This window comes from Triturus cristatus, chromosome 1_1, assembly GCF_964204655.1.
Source record: "Triturus cristatus chromosome 1_1, aTriCri1.1, whole genome shotgun sequence".
Classification (NCBI taxonomy): domain Eukaryota; kingdom Metazoa; phylum Chordata; class Amphibia; order Caudata; family Salamandridae; genus Triturus; species Triturus cristatus.
Genome location: NC_140579.1, coordinates 243920857 through 243943261, shown reverse-complemented (window position 1 = coordinate 243943261; position 22405 = coordinate 243920857).

Here is a 22405-nt window from a genome sequence, read left to right as displayed (position 1 = left end):
TATCACTACCAGCAGTATCCAAACATATGAGGGGTGGGTGCATATCACTACCAGCAGTGGACAGACATATGAGGGGTGGGTGCATATGACTCCCAGCAGTGGACAGAGATATGGGGGTGGGTGCATATCACTACCAGCAGTGGACAGACATATGAGGGGTGGGTGCATATGACTCCCAGCAGTGGACAGAGATATGGGGGTGGGTGCATATCACTACCAGCAGTGTCCAGACATATGAGGGGTGGGTGCAGAGGACTCCCAGCAGTGTCGAGACATATGAGGGGTGGGTGCATATCACTACCAGCAGTGGACAGACATATGGGGGTGGGTGCATATCACTACCAGCAGTGTCCAGACATATGAGGGGTGGGTGCAGAGGACTCCCAGCAGTAGACAGACATATGGGTGTGGGTGCATATCACTACCAGCAGTGTCCAGACATATGAGGGGTGGGTGCATATCACTACCAGCAGTGGACGGACATATGAGGGGTGGATGCATATGACTCCCAGCAGTGGACAGAGATATGGGGGTGGGTGCATATCACTACCAGCAGTGGACAGACATATGGGGGTGGGTGCACATCACTACCAGCAGTGGACAGACATATGAGGGGTGGGTGAATATGACTCCCAACTGTGTCCAGACATATGGGGGTGGGTGCATATCACAGCCAGCAGTGTCCAGACATATGAGGGTTTGGTGCATATCACTACCAGCAGTGGACAGACATATGGTGGTGGGTGCATATCACTACCAGCTGTGTCCAGACATATGAGGGGTGGGTGCAGAGGACTCCCAGCAGTGGACAGACGTATGGGGGTGGGTGCATATCACTACAAGCAGTGTCCAGACATATGAGGGGTGTGTGCATATCACTAACAGCAGTGGACAGACATATGAGGGGTGGGTGCATAGGACTCCCAGCAGTGGACAGAGATATGGGGGTGGGTGCATATCACTACCAGCAGTGGACAGACATATGGGGGTGGGTGCATATCACTACCAGCAGTGTCCAGACATATGAGGGTTGGGTGCATATCACTACCAGCGGTGGACAGACATATGGGGGCGGGTGCATATCACTACCAGCAGTGGACAGACATATGAGGGGTGGGTGCATATGACTCCCAGCAGTGTCCAGACATATGAGGGGTGGGTGCATATCACTACCAGCAGTGTCCAGACATTTGAGGGGTGGGTGCAGAGGACTCCCAGCAGTAGACAGACATATGGGTGTGGGTGCATATCACTACCAGCAGTGTCCAGACATATGAGGGGTGGGTGCATATCACTACCAGCAGTGGACAGACATATGAGGGGTGGGTGCATATGACTCCCAGCAGTGGACAGAGATATGGGGGTGGGTGCATATCACTACCAGCAGTGTCCAGACATATGGGGGTGGGTGCATATCACTACCAGTAGTGTCCAGACATATGAGGGTTGGTGCATATCACTAGCAGCAGTGGACAGACATATGGGGGCGGGTGCATATCACTACCAGCAGTGTCCAGACATATGAGGGGTGGGTGCATATCATATCACTACCAGCAGCGGACAGACATATGGGGGTGGGTGCATATAACTACCAGCAGTTTCCTGACATATGATGGGTGGGTACATATGACTCCCAGCAGTGTCCATACATATGAGGGGTGGGTGCATATCACTTCCAGCAGTGTCCAGACATATGAGGGGTGGGTGCATATCACTACCAGCAGTGGACAGACATATGAAGGGGTGGGTGCATATCACTACCAGCAGTGGACAGAGATATGGGGGTGGGTGCATATCACTACCAGCAGTGGACAGAGATATGGGGGTGGGTGCAGAGGACTCCCAGCAGTGGACAGAGATATGGGGGGGTGCATATCACTACCAGCAGTGTCCAGACATATGAGGGGTGGGTGCATATCACTACCAGCAGTGGACAGACATATGGGGGTGGGTGCACATCACTACCAGCAGTGGACAGACATATGAGGGGTGGGTGCATATGACTCCCTGCAGTGTTCAGACATATGGGGGTCGGTGCTTATCACTACCCGCAGTGTCCAGACATATGAGGGTTGGGTGCATATCACTACCAGCAGTGGACAGACATATGGGGGTGGGTGCATATCACTACCAGCAGTGGACAGACATATGGGGGTGGGTGCCTATCACTACCAGCAGTGTCCAGACATATGGGGGTGGGTGCATATCACTACCCGCAGTGTCCAGACATATGAGGGTTGGGTGCATATCACTACCAGCAGTGGACAGACATATGGGGGTGGGTGCCTATCACTACCAGCATTGGACAGACATATGGGGGTGGGTGCATATCACTACGAGCAGTGTCCAGACATATGAGGGGTTGGTGCAGAGGACTCCCAGCAGTGGACAGACATATGGGGGTGGGTGCATATCACTACCAGCAGTGTCCAGACATATGAGGGGTGGGTGCATATCACTACCAGCAGTGGACAGACATATGAGGGGTGGGGGCATATGACTCCCAGCAGTGGACAGAGATATGGGGGTGGGTGCATATCACTACCAGCAGTGGACAGACATATGGGGGTGGGTGCACATCACTACCAGCAGTGGACAGACATATGAGGGGTGGGTGCATATCACTACCAGCAGTGTCCAGACATATGAGGGGTGGGTACATATCACTACCAGCAGTGGACAGACATATGAAGGGGTGGGTGCATATCACTACCAGCAGTCGACAGAGATATGGGGGTGGGTGCAGAGGACTCCCAGCAGTGGACAGAGATATGGGGGGGTGCATATCACTACCAGCAGTGTCCAGACATATGAGGGGTGGGTGCATAAGACTCCCAGCAGTGTCCAGACATATGAGGGGTGGGTGCATATCACTACCAGCAGTGTCCAGACATATGAGGGGTGGGTGCATATCACTACCAGCAGTGGACAGACATATGGGGGTGGGTGCACATCACTACCAGCAGTGGACAGACATATGAGGGGTGGGTGCATATGACTCCCTGCAGTGTTCAGACATATGGGGGTCGGTGCATATCACTACCCGCAGTGTCCAGACATATGAGGGTTGGGTGCATATCACTACCAGCAGTGGACAGACATATGGGGGTGGGTGCATATCACTACCAGCAGTGGACAGACATATGGGGGAGGGTGCCTATCACTACCAGCAGTGTCCAGACATATGGGGGTGGGTGCATATCACTACCCGCAGTGTCCAGACATATGAGGGTTGGGTGCATATCACTACCAACAGTGGACAGACATATGGGGGTGGGTGCCTATCACTACCAGCATTGGACAGACATATGGGGGTGGGTGCATATCACTACGAGCAGTGTCCAGACATATGAGGGGTGGGTGCAGAGGACTCCCAGCAGTGGACAGACATATTGGGGTGGGTGCATATCACTACCAGCAGTGTCCAGACATATGAGCGGTGGGTGCATATCACTACCAGCAGTGGACAGACATATGAGGGGTGGGTGCATATGACTCCCAGCAGTGGACAGAGATATGGGGGTGGGTGCATATCACTACCAGCAGTGGACAGACATATGGGGGTGGGTGCACATCACTACCAGCAGTGGACAGACATATGAGGGGTGGGTGCATATGACTCCCAGCAGTGTCCAGACATATGAGGGGTGGGTGCATATCACAACCAGCCGTGAACAGACATATGGGGGTGGGTGCATATCACTACCAGCAATGTCCAGACATATGGGGGTGGGTGCATATCACAGCCAGCAGTGTCAAGACATATGAGGGTTGGGTGCATATCACTACCAGCAGTGGACAGACATATGGTGGTGGGTGCATATCACCACCAGCTGTGTCCAGACATATGAGGGGTGGGTGCAGAGGACTCCCAGCAGTGGACAGACATATGGGTTGGGTGCATATCACTACAACCAGTGTCCAGACATATGAGGGGTGGGTGCATATCACTAACAGCAGTGGACAGACATATGAGGGGTGGGTGCATAGGACTCCCAGAAGTGGACAGAGATATGGGGGTGGGTGCATATCACTACCAGCAGTGGACTGGCATATGGGGGTGGGTGCATATCACTACCAGCAGTGTCCAGACATATGAGGGTTGGGTGCATATCACTACCAGCAGTGGACAGACATATGGGGGTGGGTGCATATCACTACCAGCAGTGTCCAGACATATGTGGGGTGGGTGCAGAGGACTCCCAGCAGTAGACAGACATATGGGTGTGGGTGCATATCACTACCAGCAGTGTCCAGACATATGAGGGGTGGGTGCATATCACTACCAGCAGTGTCCAGACATATGAGGGGTGGGTGCATATCACTACCAGCAGTGTCCAGACATATGAGGGGTGGGTGCATATCACTACCAGCAGTGGACAGACATATGAAGGGGTGGGTGCATATCACTACCAGCAGTGGACAGAGATATGGGGGTGGGTGCAGAGGACTCCCAGCAGTGGACAGAGATATGGGGGGGTGCATATCACTACCAGCAGTGTCCAGACATATGAGGGGTGGGTGCATAAGACTCCCAGCAGTGTCCAGACATATGAGGGGTGGGTGCATATCACTACCAGCAGTGACCAGACATATGAGGGTTGGGTGCATATCACTACCAGCAGTGGACAGACATATGGCGGTGGGTGTGTATCACTACCAGCAGTGTCCAGACATATGAGGGGTGGGTGCATATCACTACCAGCAGTGGACAGACATATGAGCGGTGGGTGCATATGACTCCCAGCAGTGGACATAGATATGGGGGTGGGTGCATATCACTATCAGCAGTGGACAGACATATGGGGGTGGGTGCATATCACTACCAGCAGTGGACAGACATATGAGGGGTGGGTGCATATGACTCCCAGCAGTGTCCAGACATATGAGGGGTAGGTGCATATCACTACCAGCAGTGGACAGACATATGGGGGTGGGTGCATATCACTACCAGCAGTGTCCAGACATATGGGGGTGGGTGCATATCACTACCAGTAGTGTCCAGACATATGAGGGTTGGTGCATATCACTAGCAGCAGTGGACAGACATATGGGGGCGGGTGCATATCACTACCAGCAGTGTCCAGACATATGAGGGGTGGGTGCATATCATATCACTACCAGCAGCGGACAGGCATATGGGGGTGGGTGCATATAACTACCAGCAGTGTCCAGACATATGATGGGTGGGTACATATGACTCCCAGCAGTGTCCAGACATATAAGGGGTGGGTGCATATCACTACCAGCAGCGTCCAGACATATGAGGGGTGGGTGCATATCACTACCAGCAGTGGACAGACATATGAAGGGGTGGGTGCATATCACTACCAGCAGTGGACAGATATATGGGGGTGGGTGCAGAGGACTCCCAGCAGTGGACAGAGATATGGGGGGGTGCATATCACTACCAGCAGTGTCCAGACATATGAGGGGTGGGTGCATAAGACTCCCAGCAGTGTCCAGACATATGAGGGGTGGGTGCATATCACTACCAGCAGTGTCCAGACATATGAGGGGTGGGTGCATATCACTACCAGCAGTGGACAGACATATGGGGGTAGGTGCACATCACTACCAGCAGTGGACAGACATATGAGGGGTGGTTGCATATGACTCCCAGCAGTGTTCAGACATATGGGGGTCAGTGCATATCACTACCAGCAGTGGACAGACATATGGGGTGGGTGCATATCACTACCAGCAGTGGACAGACATATGGGGGTGGGTGCCTATCACTACCAGCAGTGTCCAGACATATGGGGGTGGGTGCATATCACTACCCGCAGTGTCCAGACATATGAGGGTTGGGTGCATATCACTACTAGCATTGGACAGACATATGGGGGTGGGTGCATATCACTACGAGCAGTGTCCAGACATATGAGGGGTGGGTGCAGAAGACTCCCAGCAGTGGACAGACATATGGGGGTGGGTGCATATCACTACCAGCAGTGTCCAGACATATGAGGGGTGGGTGCATATCACTACCAGCAGTGGACAGACATATGAGGGGTGGGTGCATATGACTCCCAGCAGTGGACAGAGATATGGGGGTGGGTGCATATCACTACCAGCAGTGGACAGACATATGGGGGTGGGTGCAGAGGACTCCCAGCAGTGGACAGAGATATGGGGGGGTGCATATCACTACCAACAGTGTCTAGACATATGGGGGTGGGTGCATATCACTACCAGCAGTATCCAGACATACGAGGGGTGGGTGCATATCACTACCAGCAGTGGACAGACAGATGGGGGTGGGTGCATATCACTACCAGCAGTGTCCAGACATATGAGGGGTGGGTGTATAAGACTCCCAGCAGTGTCCAGACATATGAGGGGTGGGTGCATATCACTACCAGCAGTGTCCAGACATATGAGGGATGGGTGCATATCACTCCCAGCAGTGGACAGGCATATGGGGGTGGGTGCATATCACTACCAGTAGTGGACAGACATATGGGGGTGGGTGCATATCACTACCAGCAGTGTCCAGACATATGAGGGTTGGGTGCATATCACTACCAGCGGTGGACAGACATATGGGGGTGGGTGCATATCACTACCAGCAGTATCCAGACATACGAGGGGTGGGTGCATGTCACTACCAGCAGTGGACAGACAGATGGGGGTGGGTGCATATCACTACCAGCAGTGTCCAGACATATGAGGGGTGGGTGTATAAGACTCCCAGCAGTGTCCAGACATATGAGGGGTGGGTGCATATCACTACCAGCAGTGTCCAGACATATGAGGGATGGGTGCATATCACTCCCAGCAGTGGACAGGCATATGGGGGTGGGTGCATATCACTACCAGTAGTGGACAGACATATGGGGGTGGGTGCATATCACTACCAGCAGTGTCCAGACATATGAGGGTTGGGTGCATATCACTACCAGCGGTGGACAGACATATGGGGGCGGGTGCATATCACTACCAGCAGTGGACAGACATATGAGGGGTGGGTGCATATGACTCCCAGCAGTGTCCAGACATATGAGGGGTGGGTGCATATCACTACCAGCAGTGTCCAGACATTTGAGGGGTGGGTGCAGAGGACTCCCAGCAGTAGACAGACATATGGGTGTGGGTGCATATCACTACCAGCAGTGTCCAGACATATGAGGGGTGGGTGCATATCACTAGCAGCAGTGGACAGACATATGAGGGGTGGGTGCATATGACTCCCAGCAGTGGACAGAGATATGGGGGTGGGTGCATATCACTACCAGCAGTGTCCAGACATATGGGGGTGGGTGCATATCACTACCAGTAGTGTCCAGACATATGGGGGTTGGTGCATATCACTAGCAGCAGTGGACAGACATATGGGGGCGGGTGCATATCACTACCAGCAGTGTCCAGACATATGAGGGGTGGGTGCATATCATATCACTACCAGCAGCGGACAGACATATGGGGGTGGGTGCATATAACTACCAGCAGTTTCCTGACATATGATGGGTGGGTACATATGACTCCCAGCAGTGTCCATACATATGAGGGGTGGGTGCATATCACTACCAGCAGTGTCCAGACATATGAGGGGTGGGTGCATATCACTACCAGCAGTGGACAGACATATGAAGGGGTGGGTGCATATCACTACCAGCAGTGGACAGAGATATGGGGGTGGGTGCATATCACTACCAGCAGTGGACAGAGATATGGGGGTGGGTGCAGAGGACTCCCAGCAGTGGACAGAGATATGGGGGGGTGCATATCACTACCAACAGTGTCTAGACATATGGGGGTGGGTGCATATCACTACCAGCAGTATCCAGACATACGAGGGGTGGGTGCATATCACTACCAGCAGTGGACAGACAGATGGGGGTGGGTGCATATCACTACCAGCAGTGTCCAGACATATGAGGGGTGGGTGTATAAGACTCCCAGCAGTGTCCAGACATATGATGGGTGGGTGCATATCACTACCAGCAGTGTCCAGACATATGAGGGATGGGTGCATATCACTCCCAGCAGTGGACAGGCATATGGGGGTGGGTGCATATCACTACCAGTAGTGGACAGACATATGGGGGTGGGTGCATATCACTACCAGCAGTGGACAGACATATGGGGGTGGGTGCATATCACTACCAGCAGCGGACAGACATATGGGGGTGGGTGCATATCACTACCAGCAGTGTCCAGACATATTAGGGGTGGGTGCATATCACTGCCAGCAGTGGACAGACATGTGAGGGGTGGGTGCATATGACTCCGAGCAGTGGACAGAGATATGGGGGTGGGTGCATTTCACTACCTGCAGTGGACAGACATATGGGGGTGGGTGCATATCACTACCAGCAGTGTCCAGACATATGGGGGTGGGTGCATATCACTACCAGCAGTGTCCAGACATAGGAGGGGTGGGTGCATTTCACTACTAGCAGTGGACAGACATATGGGGGTGGGTGCATATCACTACCAGCAGTGTCCAGACATATGAGGGGTGGGTGCATATGACTCCCATTAGTGTCCAGACATATGGGGGTGGGTACATATCACTACCAGCAGTGGACAGACATATGGGGGTGGGTGCATATGACTCCCAGCAGTGGACAGAGATATGAGGGGTGGGTGCATATCACTACCAGCAGTGGACAGACATATAGGGGTGGGTGCATATCACTACCAGCAGTGTCCAGACATATGAGGGGTGGGTGCATATCACTACCAGCAGTGGACAGACAGATGGGGGTGGGTGCATATCACTACCAGCAGTGTCCAGACATATTAGGGGTGGGTGCATAAGACTCCCAGCAGTGGACAGGCATATAAGGGTGGGTGCATATCACTACCAGCAGTGGACAGACAGATGGGGGTGGGTGCATATCACTACCAGCAGCGGACAGACATATGGGGGTGGGTGCATATCACTACCAGCAGTGTCCAGACATATGAGGGGTGGGTGCATATCACTACCAGCAGTGGACAGACACATGGGGGTGGGTGCATATCACTACCAGCAGTGGACAGACATATGAGGGGTGGGTGCATATGACTCCCAGCAGTATCCAGGCATATGAGGGGTGGGTGCATATCACTACCAGCAGTGTCCAGACATATGGGGGTGTGTGCATATCACTACCAGCAGTGTCCAGGCATATGAGGGTTGGGTGCACATCACTACCAGCAGTGGACAGACATATGGGGGTGGGTGCATATCACTACCAGCAGTGTCCAGACATATGGGGGTGGGTGCATATCACTACCAGCAGTGTCCAGGCATATGAGGGTTGGGTGCACATCACTACCAGCAGTGGACAGACATATGGGGGTGGGTGCATATCACTACCAGCAGTGTCCAGACAAATGGGGGTAGGTGCATATCACTACCAGCAGTGTCCAGCCATATGAGGGGTGCGTGCATATCACTACCAGCAGTGGACAGACATATGGGGGTGGGTGCATATCACTACCAGCAGTGTCCAGACATATGAGGGGTGGGTGCATATGACTCCCATTATTGTCCAGACATATGGGGGTGGGTACCTATCACTACCAGCAGTGGACAGACATTTGGGGGTGGGTGCATATGACTCCCAGCAGTGGACAGAGATATGAGGGGTGGGTGCATATCACTACCAGCAGTGGACAGACATATAGGGGTGGGTGCATATCACTACCAGCAGTGTCCAGACATATGAGGGGTGGGTGCATATCACTACCAGCAGTGGACAGACAGATGGGGGTGGGTGTATATCAGTACCAGCAGCGTCCAGACATATGGGGGTGGGTGCCTATCACTACCAGCAGTGTCCAGACATATGAGGGGTGGGTGCATATCACTACCAGCAGTGGACAGACATATGAGCGGTGGGTGCATATGACTCCCAGCAGTGGACAGAGATATGGGGGTGGGTGCATATCACTATCAGCAGTGGACAGACATATGGGGGTGGGTGCAGAGGACTCCCAGCAGTGGACAGAGATATGGGGGGGTGCATATCACTACCAGCAGTGTCCAGACATATGAGGGGTGGGTGCATAAGACTCCCAGCAGTGTCCAGACATATGAGGGGTGGGTGCATATCACTACCAGCAGTGACCAGACATATGAGGGTTGGGTGCATATCACTACCAGCAGTGGACAGACATATGGCGGTGGGTGTGTATCACTACCAGCAGTGTCCAGACATATGAGGGGTGGGTGCATATCACTACCAGCAGTGGACAGACATATGAGCGGTGGGTGCATATGACTCCCAGCAGTGGACAGAGATATGGGGGTGGGTGCATATCACTATCAGCAGTGGACAGACATATGGGGGTGGGTGCATATCACTACCAGCAGTGGACAGACATATGAGGGGTGGGTGCATATGACTCCCAGCAGTGTCCAGACATATGAGGGGTAGGTGCATATCACTACCAGCAGTGGACAGACATATGGGGGTGGGTGCATATCACTACCAGCAGTGTCCAGACATATGGGGGTGGGTGCATATCACTACCAGTAGTGTCCAGACATATGAGGGTTGGTGCATATCACTAGCAGCAGTGGACAGACATATGGGGGCGGGTGCATATCACTACCAGCAGTGTCCAGACATATGAGGGGTGGGTGCATATCATATCACTACCAGCAGCGGACAGGCATATGGGGGTGGGTGCATATAACTACCAGCAGTGTCCAGACATATGATGGGTGGGTACATATGACTCCCAGCAGTGTCCAGACATATAAGGGGTGGGTGCATATCACTACCAGCAGCGTCCAGACATATGAGGGGTGGGTGCATATCACTACCAGCAGTGGACAGACATATGAAGGGGTGGGTGCATATCACTACCAGCAGTGGACAGATATATGGGGGTGGGTGCAGAGGACTCCCAGCAGTGGACAGAGATATGGGGGGGTGCATATCACTACCAGCAGTGTCCAGACATATGAGGGGTGGGTGCATAAGACTCCCAGCAGTGTCCAGACATATGAGGGGTGGGTGCATATCACTACCAGCAGTGTCCAGACATATGAGGGGTGGGTGCATATCACTACCAGCAGTGGACAGACATATGGGGGTAGGTGCACATCACTACCAGCAGTGGACAGACATATGAGGGGTGGGTGCATATGACTCCCAGCAGTGTTCAGACATATGGGGGTCAGTGCATATCACTACCAGCAGTGGACAGACATATGGGGTGGGTGCATATCACTACCAGCAGTGGACAGACATATGGGGGTGGGTGCCTATCACTACCAGCAGTGTCCAGACATATGGGGGTGGGTGCATATCACTACCCGCAGTGTCCAGACATATGAGGGTTGGGTGCATATCACTACTAGCATTGGACAGACATATGGGGGTGGGTGCATATCACTACGAGCAGTGTCCAGACATATGAGGGGTGGGTGCAGAAGACTCCCAGCAGTGGACAGACATATGGGGGTGGGTGCATATCACTACCAGCAGTGTCCAGACATATGAGGGGTGGGTGCATATCACTACCAGCAGTGGACAGACATATGAGGGGTGGGTGCATATGACTCCCAGCAGTGGACAGAGATATGGGGGTGGGTGCATATCACTACCAGCAGTGGACAGACATATGGGGGTGGGTGCAGAGGACTCCCAGCAGTGGACAGAGATATGGGGGGGTGCATATCACTACCAACAGTGTCTAGACATATGGGGGTGGGTGCATATCACTACCAGCAGTATCCAGACATACGAGGGGTGGGTGCATATCACTACCAGCAGTGGACAGACAGATGGGGGTGGGTGCATATCACTACCAGCAGTGTCCAGACATATGAGGGGTGGGTGTATAAGACTCCCAGCAGTGTCCAGACATATGAGGGGTGGGTGCATATCACTACCAGCAGTGTCCAGACATATGAGGGATGGGTGCATATCACTCCCAGCAGTGGACAGGCATATGGGGGTGGGTGCATATCACTACCAGTAGTGGACAGACATATGGGGGTGGGTGCATATCACTACCAGCAGTGTCCAGACATATGAGGGTTGGGTGCATATCACTACCAGCGGTGGACAGACATATGGGGGTGGGTGCATATCACTACCAGCAGTATCCAGACATACGAGGGGTGGGTGCATGTCACTACCAGCAGTGGACAGACAGATGGGGGTGGGTGCATATCACTACCAGCAGTGTCCAGACATATGAGGGGTGGGTGTATAAGACTCCCAGCAGTGTCCAGACATATGAGGGGTGGGTGCATATCACTACCAGCAGTGTCCAGACATATGAGGGATGGGTGCATATCACTCCCAGCAGTGGACAGGCATATGGGGGTGGGTGCATATCACTACCAGTAGTGGACAGACATATGGGGGTGGGTGCATATCACTACCAGCAGTGTCCAGACATATGAGGGTTGGGTGCATATCACTACCAGCGGTGGACAGACATATGGGGGCGGGTGCATATCACTACCAGCAGTGGACAGACATATGAGGGGTGGGTGCATATGACTCCCAGCAGTGTCCAGACATATGAGGGGTGGGTGCATATCACTACCAGCAGTGTCCAGACATTTGAGGGGTGGGTGCAGAGGACTCCCAGCAGTAGACAGACATATGGGTGTGGGTGCATATCACTACCAGCAGTGTCCAGACATATGAGGGGTGGGTGCATATCACTAGCAGCAGTGGACAGACATATGAGGGGTGGGTGCATATGACTCCCAGCAGTGGACAGAGATATGGGGGTGGGTGCATATCACTACCAGCAGTGTCCAGACATATGGGGGTGGGTGCATATCACTACCAGTAGTGTCCAGACATATGAGGGTTGGTGCATATCACTAGCAGCAGTGGACAGACATATGGGGGCGGGTGCATATCACTACCAGCAGTGTCCAGACATATGAGGGGTGGGTGCATATCATATCACTACCAGCAGCGGACAGACATATGGGGGTGGGTGCATATAACTACCAGCAGTTTCCTGACATATGATGGGTGGGTACATATGACTCCCAGCAGTGTCCATACATATGAGGGGTGGGTGCATATCACTACCAGCAGTGTCCAGACATATGAGGGGTGGGTGCATATCACTACCAGCAGTGGACAGACATATGAAGGGGTGGGTGCATATCACTACCAGCAGTGGACAGAGATATGGGGGTGGGTGCATATCACTACCAGCAGTGGACAGAGATATGGGGGTGGGTGCAGAGGACTCCCAGCAGTGGACAGAGATATGGGGGGGTGCATATCACTACCAACAGTGTCTAGACATATGGGGGTGGGTGCATATCACTACCAGCAGTATCCAGACATACGAGGGGTGGGTGCATATCACTACCAGCAGTGGACAGACAGATGGGGGTGGGTGCATATCACTACCAGCAGTGTCCAGACATATGAGGGGTGGGTGTATAAGACTCCCAGCAGTGTCCAGACATATGATGGGTGGGTGCATATCACTACCAGCAGTGTCCAGACATATGAGGGATGGGTGCATATCACTCCCAGCAGTGGACAGGCATATGGGGGTGGGTGCATATCACTACCAGTAGTGGACAGACATATGGGGGTGGGTGCATATCACTACCAGCAGTGGACAGACATATGGGGGTGGGTGCATATCACTACCAGCAGCGGACAGACATATGGGGGTGGGTGCATATCACTACCAGCAGTGTCCAGACATATGAGGGGTGGGTGCATATCACTGCCAGCAGTGGACAGACATGTGAGGGGTGGGTGCATATGACTCCGAGCAGTGGACAGAGATATGGGGGTGGGTGCATTTCACTACCTGCAGTGGACAGACATATGGGGGTGGGTGCATATCACTACCAGCAGTGTCCAGACATATGGGGGTGGGTGCATATCACTACCAGCAGTGTCCAGACATAGGAGGGGTGGGTGCATTTCACTACTAGCAGTGGACAGACATATGGGGGTGGGTGCATATCACTACCAGCAGTGTCCAGACATATGAGGGGTGGGTGCATATGACTCCCATTAGTGTCCAGACATATGGGGGTGGGTACATATCACTACCAGCAGTGGACAGACATATGGGGGTGGGTGCATATGACTCCCAGCAGTGGACAGAGATATGAGGGGTGGGTGCATATCACTACCAGCAGTGGACAGACATATAGGGGTGGGTGCATATCACTACCAGCAGTGTCCAGACATATGAGGGGTGGGTGCATATCACTACCAGCAGTGGACAGACAGATGGGGGTGGGTGCATATCACTACCAGCAGTGTCCAGACATATTAGGGGTGGGTGCATAAGACTCCCAGCAGTGGACAGGCATATAAGGGTGGGTGCATATCACTACCAGCAGTGGACAGACAGATGGGGGTGGGTGCATATCACTACCAGCAGCGGACAGACATATGGGGGTGGGTGCATATCACTACCAGCAGTGTCCAGACATATGAGGGGTGGGTGCATATCACTACCAGCAGTGGACAGACACATGGGGGTGGGTGCATATCACTACCAGCAGTGGACAGACATATGAGGGGTGGGTGCATATGACTCCCAGCAGTATCCAGGCATATGAGGGGTGGGTGCATATCACTACCAGCAGTGTCCAGACATATGGGGGTGTGTGCATATCACTACCAGCAGTGTCCAGGCATATGAGGGTTGGGTGCACATCACTACCAGCAGTGGACAGACATATGGGGGTGGGTGCATATCACTACCAGCAGTGTCCAGACATATGGGGGTGGGTGCATATCACTACCAGCAGTGTCCAGGCATATGAGGGTTGGGTGCACATCACTACCAGCAGTGGACAGACATATGGGGGTGGGTGCATATCACTACCAGCAGTGTCCAGACAAATGGGGGTAGGTGCATATCACTACCAGCAGTGTCCAGCCATATGAGGGGTGCGTGCATATCACTACCAGCAGTGGACAGACATATGGGGGTGGGTGCATATCACTACCAGCAGTGTCCAGACATATGAGGGGTGGGTGCATATGACTCCCATTATTGTCCAGACATATGGGGGTGGGTACCTATCACTACCAGCAGTGGACAGACATTTGGGGGTGGGTGCATATGACTCCCAGCAGTGGACAGAGATATGAGGGGTGGGTGCATATCACTACCAGCAGTGGACAGACATATAGGGGTGGGTGCATATCACTACCAGCAGTGTCCAGACATATGAGGGGTGGGTGCATATCACTACCAGCAGTGGACAGACAGATGGGGGTGGGTGTATATCAGTACCAGCAGCGTCCAGACATATGAGGGGTGGGTGCATAAGACTCCCAGGAGTGTCCAGACATATGAGGGGTGGGTGCATATCACTACCAGCAGTGTCCACACATATGAGGGGTGGGTGCCTATCTCTCCCAGCAGTGGACAGGCATATGGGGGTGGGTGCATATCACTACCAGCAGTGAACAGACATATGGGGGTGGGTGCATATCACTACCAGCAGTGTCCAGACATATGGGGGTGGGTGCATATCACTACCAGCAGTGTCCAGACATATGAGGGTTGGGTGTATATCACTACCAGCAGTGGACAGACATGTGGTGGTGGGTGCATTTCACTACCAGCAGTGTCCAGACATATGAGGGGTGGGTGCAGAGGACTCCCAGCAGTGGACAGACATATGGGGTGGGTGCATATCACTACCAGCAGTGTCCAGACATATGAGGGGTGGGTGCATATCACTACCAGCAGTGGATAGACATATGAGGGGTGGGTGCATAGGACTCCCAGCAGTGGACAGAGATATGGGGGTGGGTGCATATCACTACCAGCAGTGGACAGACATAATGGGGTGGGTGCATATCACTACCAGCAGTGTCCAGACATATGAGGGGTGGGTGCATCTCACTACCAGCAGTGGACAGACATATGAGGGGTGGGTGCATATGACTCCCAGCAGTGGACAGAAATATGGGGGTGGGTGCATATCACTACCAGCAGTGGACAGACATATGGGGGTGGGTGCACATCACTACCAGCAGTGGACAGACATATGAGGGGTGGGTGCATATGACTCCCAGCAGTGTCCAGACATATGAGGGGTGGGTGCAAATCACTACCAGCAGTGGACAGACATATGGGTTGGGTGCATATCACTACCAGCAGTGGACAGACATATGAGGGTTGGGTGCTTATCATTACCAGCAGTGGACAGACATATGGGGGTGGGTGCATATCACTACCAGCAGTGTCCAGACATATGAAGGGTGGGTGCAGAGGACTCCCAGCAGTGGACAGACATATGGGTGTGGGTGCATATCACTACCAGCAGTGTCCAGACATATGAGGGGTGGGTGCATATCACTACCAGCAGTGGACAGACATATGAGGGGTGGGTGCATATGACTCCCAGCAGTGGACAGAGATATGGGGGTGGGAGCATATCACTATCAGCAGTGGACAGACATATGAGGGTGGGTGCATATCACTACCAGCAGTGGACAGAAATATGAGGGGTGGGTGCATATGACTCCCAGCAGTGTCCAGACATATGAGGGGTGGGTGCATATCACTACCAGCAGTGGACAGACATATGGGGGTGGGTGCATATCACTACCAGCAGTGTCCAGACATATGGGGGTGGGTGCATATCACTACCAGTAGTGTCCAGACATATGAGGGTTGGTGCATATCACTACCAGCAGTGGACAGACATATGGGGGCGGGTGCATATCACTACTAGCAGTGTCCAGACATATGATTGGTGGGTGCATATCACTACCAGCAGCAGACAGACATATGGGGGTGGGTGCATATAACTACCAGCAGTGTCCAGATCTATGATGGGTGGGTACATATGACTCCCAGCAGTGTCCAGACATATGAGGGGTGGGTGCATATCACTTCCAGCAGTGTCCAGACATATGAGGGGTGGGTGCATATCACTACCAGCAGTGGACAGACATATGAAGGGGTGAGTGCATATCACTACCAGCAGTGGACAGAGATATGGGGGTGGGTGCAGAGAACTCCCAGCAGTGGACAGAGATATGGGGGGGTGCATATCACTACCAGCAGTGTCCAGACATGTGAGGGGTGGGTGCAGAGGACCCCCAGCAGTGGACAGACATATGGGGGTGGGTGCATATCACTACCAGCAGTATCCAAACATATGAGGGGTGGGTGCATATCACTACCAGCAGTGGACAGACATATGAGGGGTGGGTGCATATGACTCCGAGCAGTGGACAGAGATATGGGGGTGGGTGCATATCACTACCAGCAGTGGACAGACATATGAGGGGTGGGTGCATATGACTCCCAGCAGTGGACAGAGATATGGGGGTGGGTGCATATCACTACCAGCAGTGTCCAGACATATGAGGGGTGGGTGCAGAGGACTCCCAGCAGTGTCGAGACATATGAGGGGTGGGTGCATATCACTACCAGCAGTGGACAGACATATAGGGGTGGGTGCATATCACTACCAGCAGTGTCCAGACATATGAGGGGTGGGTGCAGAGGACTCCCAGCAGTAGACAGACATATGGGTGTGGGTGCATATCACTACCAGCAGTGTCCAGACATATGAGGGGTGGGTGCATATCACTACCAGCAGTGGACGGACATATGAGGGGTGGATGCATATGACTCCCAGCAGTGGACAGAGATATGGGGGTGGGTGCATATCACTACCAGCAGTGGACAGACATATGGGGGTGGGTGCACATCACTACCAGCAGTGGACAGACATATGAGGGGTGGGTGAATATGACTCCCAACTGTGTCCAGACATATGGGGGTGGGTGCATATCACAGCCAGCAGTGTCCAGACATATGAGGGTTTGGTGCATATCACTACCAGCAGTGGACAGACATATGGTGGTGGGTGCATATCACTACCAGCTGTGTCCAGACATATGAGGGGTGGGTGCAGAGGACTCCCAGCAGTGGACAGACGTATGGGGGTGGGTGCATATCACTACAAGTAGTGTCCAGACATATGAGGGGTGTGTGCATATCACTAACAGCAGTGGACAGACATATGAGGGGTGGGTGCATAGGACTCCCAGCAGTGGACAGAGATATGGGGGTGGGTGCATATCACTACCAGCAGTGGACAGACATATGGGGGTGGGTGCATATCACTACCAGCAGTGTCCAGACATATGAGGGTTGGGTGCATATCACTACCAGCGGTGGACAGACATATGGGGGCGGGTGCATATCACTACCAGCAGTGGACAGACATATGAGGGGTGGGTGCATATGACTCCCAGCAGTGTCCAGACATATGAGGGGTGGGTGCATATCACTACCAGCAGTGTCCAGACATTTGAGGGGTGGGTGCAGAGGACTCCCAGCAGTAGACAGACATATGGGTGTGGGTGCATATCACTACCAGCAGTGTCCAGACATATGAGGGGTGGGTGCATATCACTACCAGCAGTGGACAGACATATGAGGGGTGGGTGCATATGACTCCCAGCAGTGGACAGAGATATGGGGGTGGGTGCATATCACTACCAGCAGTGTCCAGACATATGGGGGTGGGTGCATATCACTACCAGTAGTGTCCAGACATATGAGGGTTGGTGCATATCACTAGCAGCAGTGGACAGACATATGGGGGCGGGTGCATATCACTACCAGCAGTGTCCAGACATATGAGGGGTGGGTGCATATCATATCACTACCAGCAGCGGACAGACATATGGGGGTGGGTGCATATAACTACCAGCAGTTTCCAGACATATGATTGGTGGGTACATATGACTCCCAGCAGTGTCCATACATATGAGGGGTGGGTGCATATCACTACCAGCAGTGTCCAGACATATGAGGGGTGGGTGCATATCACTACCAGCAGTGGACAGACATATGAAGGGGTGGGTGCATATCACTACCAGCAGTGGACAGAGATATGGGGGTAGGTGCATATCACTACCAGCAGTGGACAGAGATATGGGGGTGGGTGCAGAGGACTCCCAGCAGTGGACAGAGATATGGGGGGGTGCATATCACTACCAGCAGTGTCCAGACATATGAGGGGTGGGTGCATATCACTACCAGCAGTGGACAGACATATGGGGGTGGGTGCACATCACTACCAGCAGTGGACAGACATATGAGGGGTGGGTGCATATGACTCCCTGCAGTGTTCAGACATATGGGGGTCGGTGCTTATCACTACCCGCAGTGTCCAGACATATGAGGGTTGGGTGCATATCACTACCAGCAGTGGACAGACATATGGGGGTGGGTGCATATCACTACCAGCAGTGGACAGACATATGGGGGTGGGTGCCTATCACTACCAGCAGTGTCCAGACATATGGGGGTGGGTGCATATCACTACCCGCAGTGTCCAGACATATGAGGGTTGGGTGCATATCACTACCAGCAGTGGACAGACATATGGGGGTGGGTGCCTATCACTACCAGCATTGGACAGACATATGGGGTGGGTGCATATCACTACGAGCAGTGTCCAGACATATGAGGGGTGGGTGCAGAGGACTCCCAGCAGTGGACAGACATATGGGGGTGGGTGCATATCACTACCAGCAGTGTCCAGACATATGAGGGGTGGGTGCATATCACTACCAGCAGTGGACAGACATATGAGGGGTGGGGGCATATGACTCCCAGCAGTGGACAGAGATATGGGGGTGGGTGCATATCACTACCAGCAGTGGACAGACATATGGGGGTGGGTGCACATCACTACCAGCAGTGGACAGACATATGAGGGGTGGGTGCATATCACTACCAGCAGTGTCCAGACATATGAGGGGTGGGTACATATCACTACCAGCAGTGGACAGACATATGAAGGGGTGGGTGCATATCACTACCAGCAGTTGACAGAGATATGGGGGTGGGTGCAGAGGACTCCCATTAGTGGACAGAGATATGGGGGGGTGCATATCACTACCAGCAGTGTCCAGACATATGAGGGGTGGGTGCATAAGACTCCCAGCAGTGTCCAGACATATGAGGGGTGGGTGCATATCACTACCAGCAGTGTCCAGACATATGAGGGGTGGGTGCATATCACTACCAGCAGTGGACAGACATATGGGGGTGGGTGCACATCACTACCAGCAGTGGACAGACATATGAGGGGTGGGTGCATATGACTCCCTGCAGTGTTCAGACATATGGGGGTCGGTGCATATCACTACCCGCAGTGTCCAGACATATGAGGGTTGGGTGCATATCACTACCAGCAGTGGACAGACATATGGCGGTGGGTGCATATCACTACCAGCAGTGGACAGACATATGGGGGAGGGTGCCTATCACTACCAGCAGTGTCCAGACATATGGGGGTGGGTGCATATCACTACCCGTAGTGTCCAGACATATGAGGGTTGGGTGCATATCACTACCAACAGTGGACAGACATATGGGGGTGGGTGCCTATCACTACCAGCATTGGACAGACATATGGGGGTGGGTGCATATCACTACGAGCAGTGTCCAGACATATGAGGGGTGGGTGCAGAGGACTCCCAGCAGTGGACAGACATATTGGGGTGGGTGCATATCACTACCAGCAGTGTCCAGACATATGAGCGGTGGGTGCATATCACTACCAGCAGTGGACAGACATATGAGGGGTGGGTGCATATGACTCCCAGCAGTGGACAGAGATATGGGGGTGGGTGCATATCACTACCAGCAGTGGACAGACATATGGGGGTGGGTGCACATCACTACCAGCAGTGGACAGACATATGAGGGGTGGGTGCATATGACTCCCAGCAGTGTCCAGACATATGAGGGGTGGGTGCATATCACAACCAGCCGTGAACAGACATATGGGGGTGGGTGCATATCACTACCAGCAATGTCCAGACATATGGGGGTGGGTGCATATCACAGCCAGCAGTGTCAAGACATATGAGGGTTGGGTGCATATCACTACCAGCAGTGGACAGACATATGGTGGTGGGTGCATATCACCACCAGCTGTGTCCAGACATATGAGGGGTGGGTGCAGAGGACTCCCAGCAGTGGACAGACATATGGGTTGGGTGCATATCACTACAACCAGTGTCCAGACATATGAGGGGTGGGTGCATATCACTAACAGCAGTGGACAGACATATGAGGGGTGGGTGCATAGGACTCCCAGAAGTGGACAGAGATATGGGGGTGGGTGCATATCACTACCAGCAGTGGACTGGCATATGGGGGTGGGTGCATATCACTACCAGCAGTGTCCAGACATATGAGGGTTGGGTGCATATCACTACCAGCAGTGGACAGACATATGGGGGTGGGTGCATATCACTACCAGCAGTGTCCAGACATATGTGGGGTGGGTGCAGAGGACTCCCAGCAGTAGACAGACATATGGGTGTGGGTGCATATCACTACCAGCAGTGTCCAGACATATGAGGGGTGGGTGCATATCACTACCAGCAGTGTCCAGACATATGAGGGGTGGGTGCATATCACTACCAGCAGTGTCCAGACATATGAGGGGTGGGTGCATATCACTACCAGCAGTGGACAGACATATGAAGGGGTGGGTGCATATCACTACCAGCAGTGGACAGAGATATGGGGGTGGGTGCAGAGGACTCCCAGCAGTGGACAGAGATATGGGGGGGGGGGTGCATATCACTACCAGCAGTGTCCAGACATATGAGGGGTGGGTGCATAAGACTCCCAGCAGTGTCCAGACATATGAGGGGTGGGTGCATATCACTACCAGCAGTGACCAGACATATGAGGGTTGGGTGCATATCACTACCAGCAGTGGACAGACATATGGCGGTGGGTGTGTATCACTACCAGCAGTGTCCAGACATATGAGGGGTGGGTGCATATCACTATTGCAGTGGACAGACATATGAGCGGTGGGTGCATATGACTCCCAGCAGTGGACAGAGATATGGGGGTGGGTGCATATCACTATCAGCAGTGGACAGACATATGGGGGTGGGTGCATATCACTACCAGCAGTGGACAGACATATGAGGGGTGGGTGCATATGACTCCCAGCAGTGTCCAGACATATGAGGGGTAGGTGCATATCACTACCAGCAGTGGACAGACATATGGGGGTGGGTGCATATCACTACCAGCAGTGTCCAGACATATGGGGGTGGGTGCATATCACTACCAGTAGTGTCCAGACATATGAGGGTTGGTGCATATCACTAGCAGCAGTGGACAGACATATGGGGGCGGGTGCATATCACTACCAGCAGTGTCCAGACATATGAGGGGTGGGTGCATATCATATCACTACCAGCAGCGGACAGGCATATGGGGGTGGGTGCATATAACTACCAGCAGTGTCCAGACATATGATGGGTGGGTACATATGACTCCCAGCAGTGTCCAGACATATAAGGGGTGGGTGCATATCACTACCAGCAGTGTCCAGACATATGAGGGGTGGGTGCATATCACTACCAGCAGTGGACAGACATATGAAGGGGTGGGTGCATATCACTACCAGCAGTGGACAGAT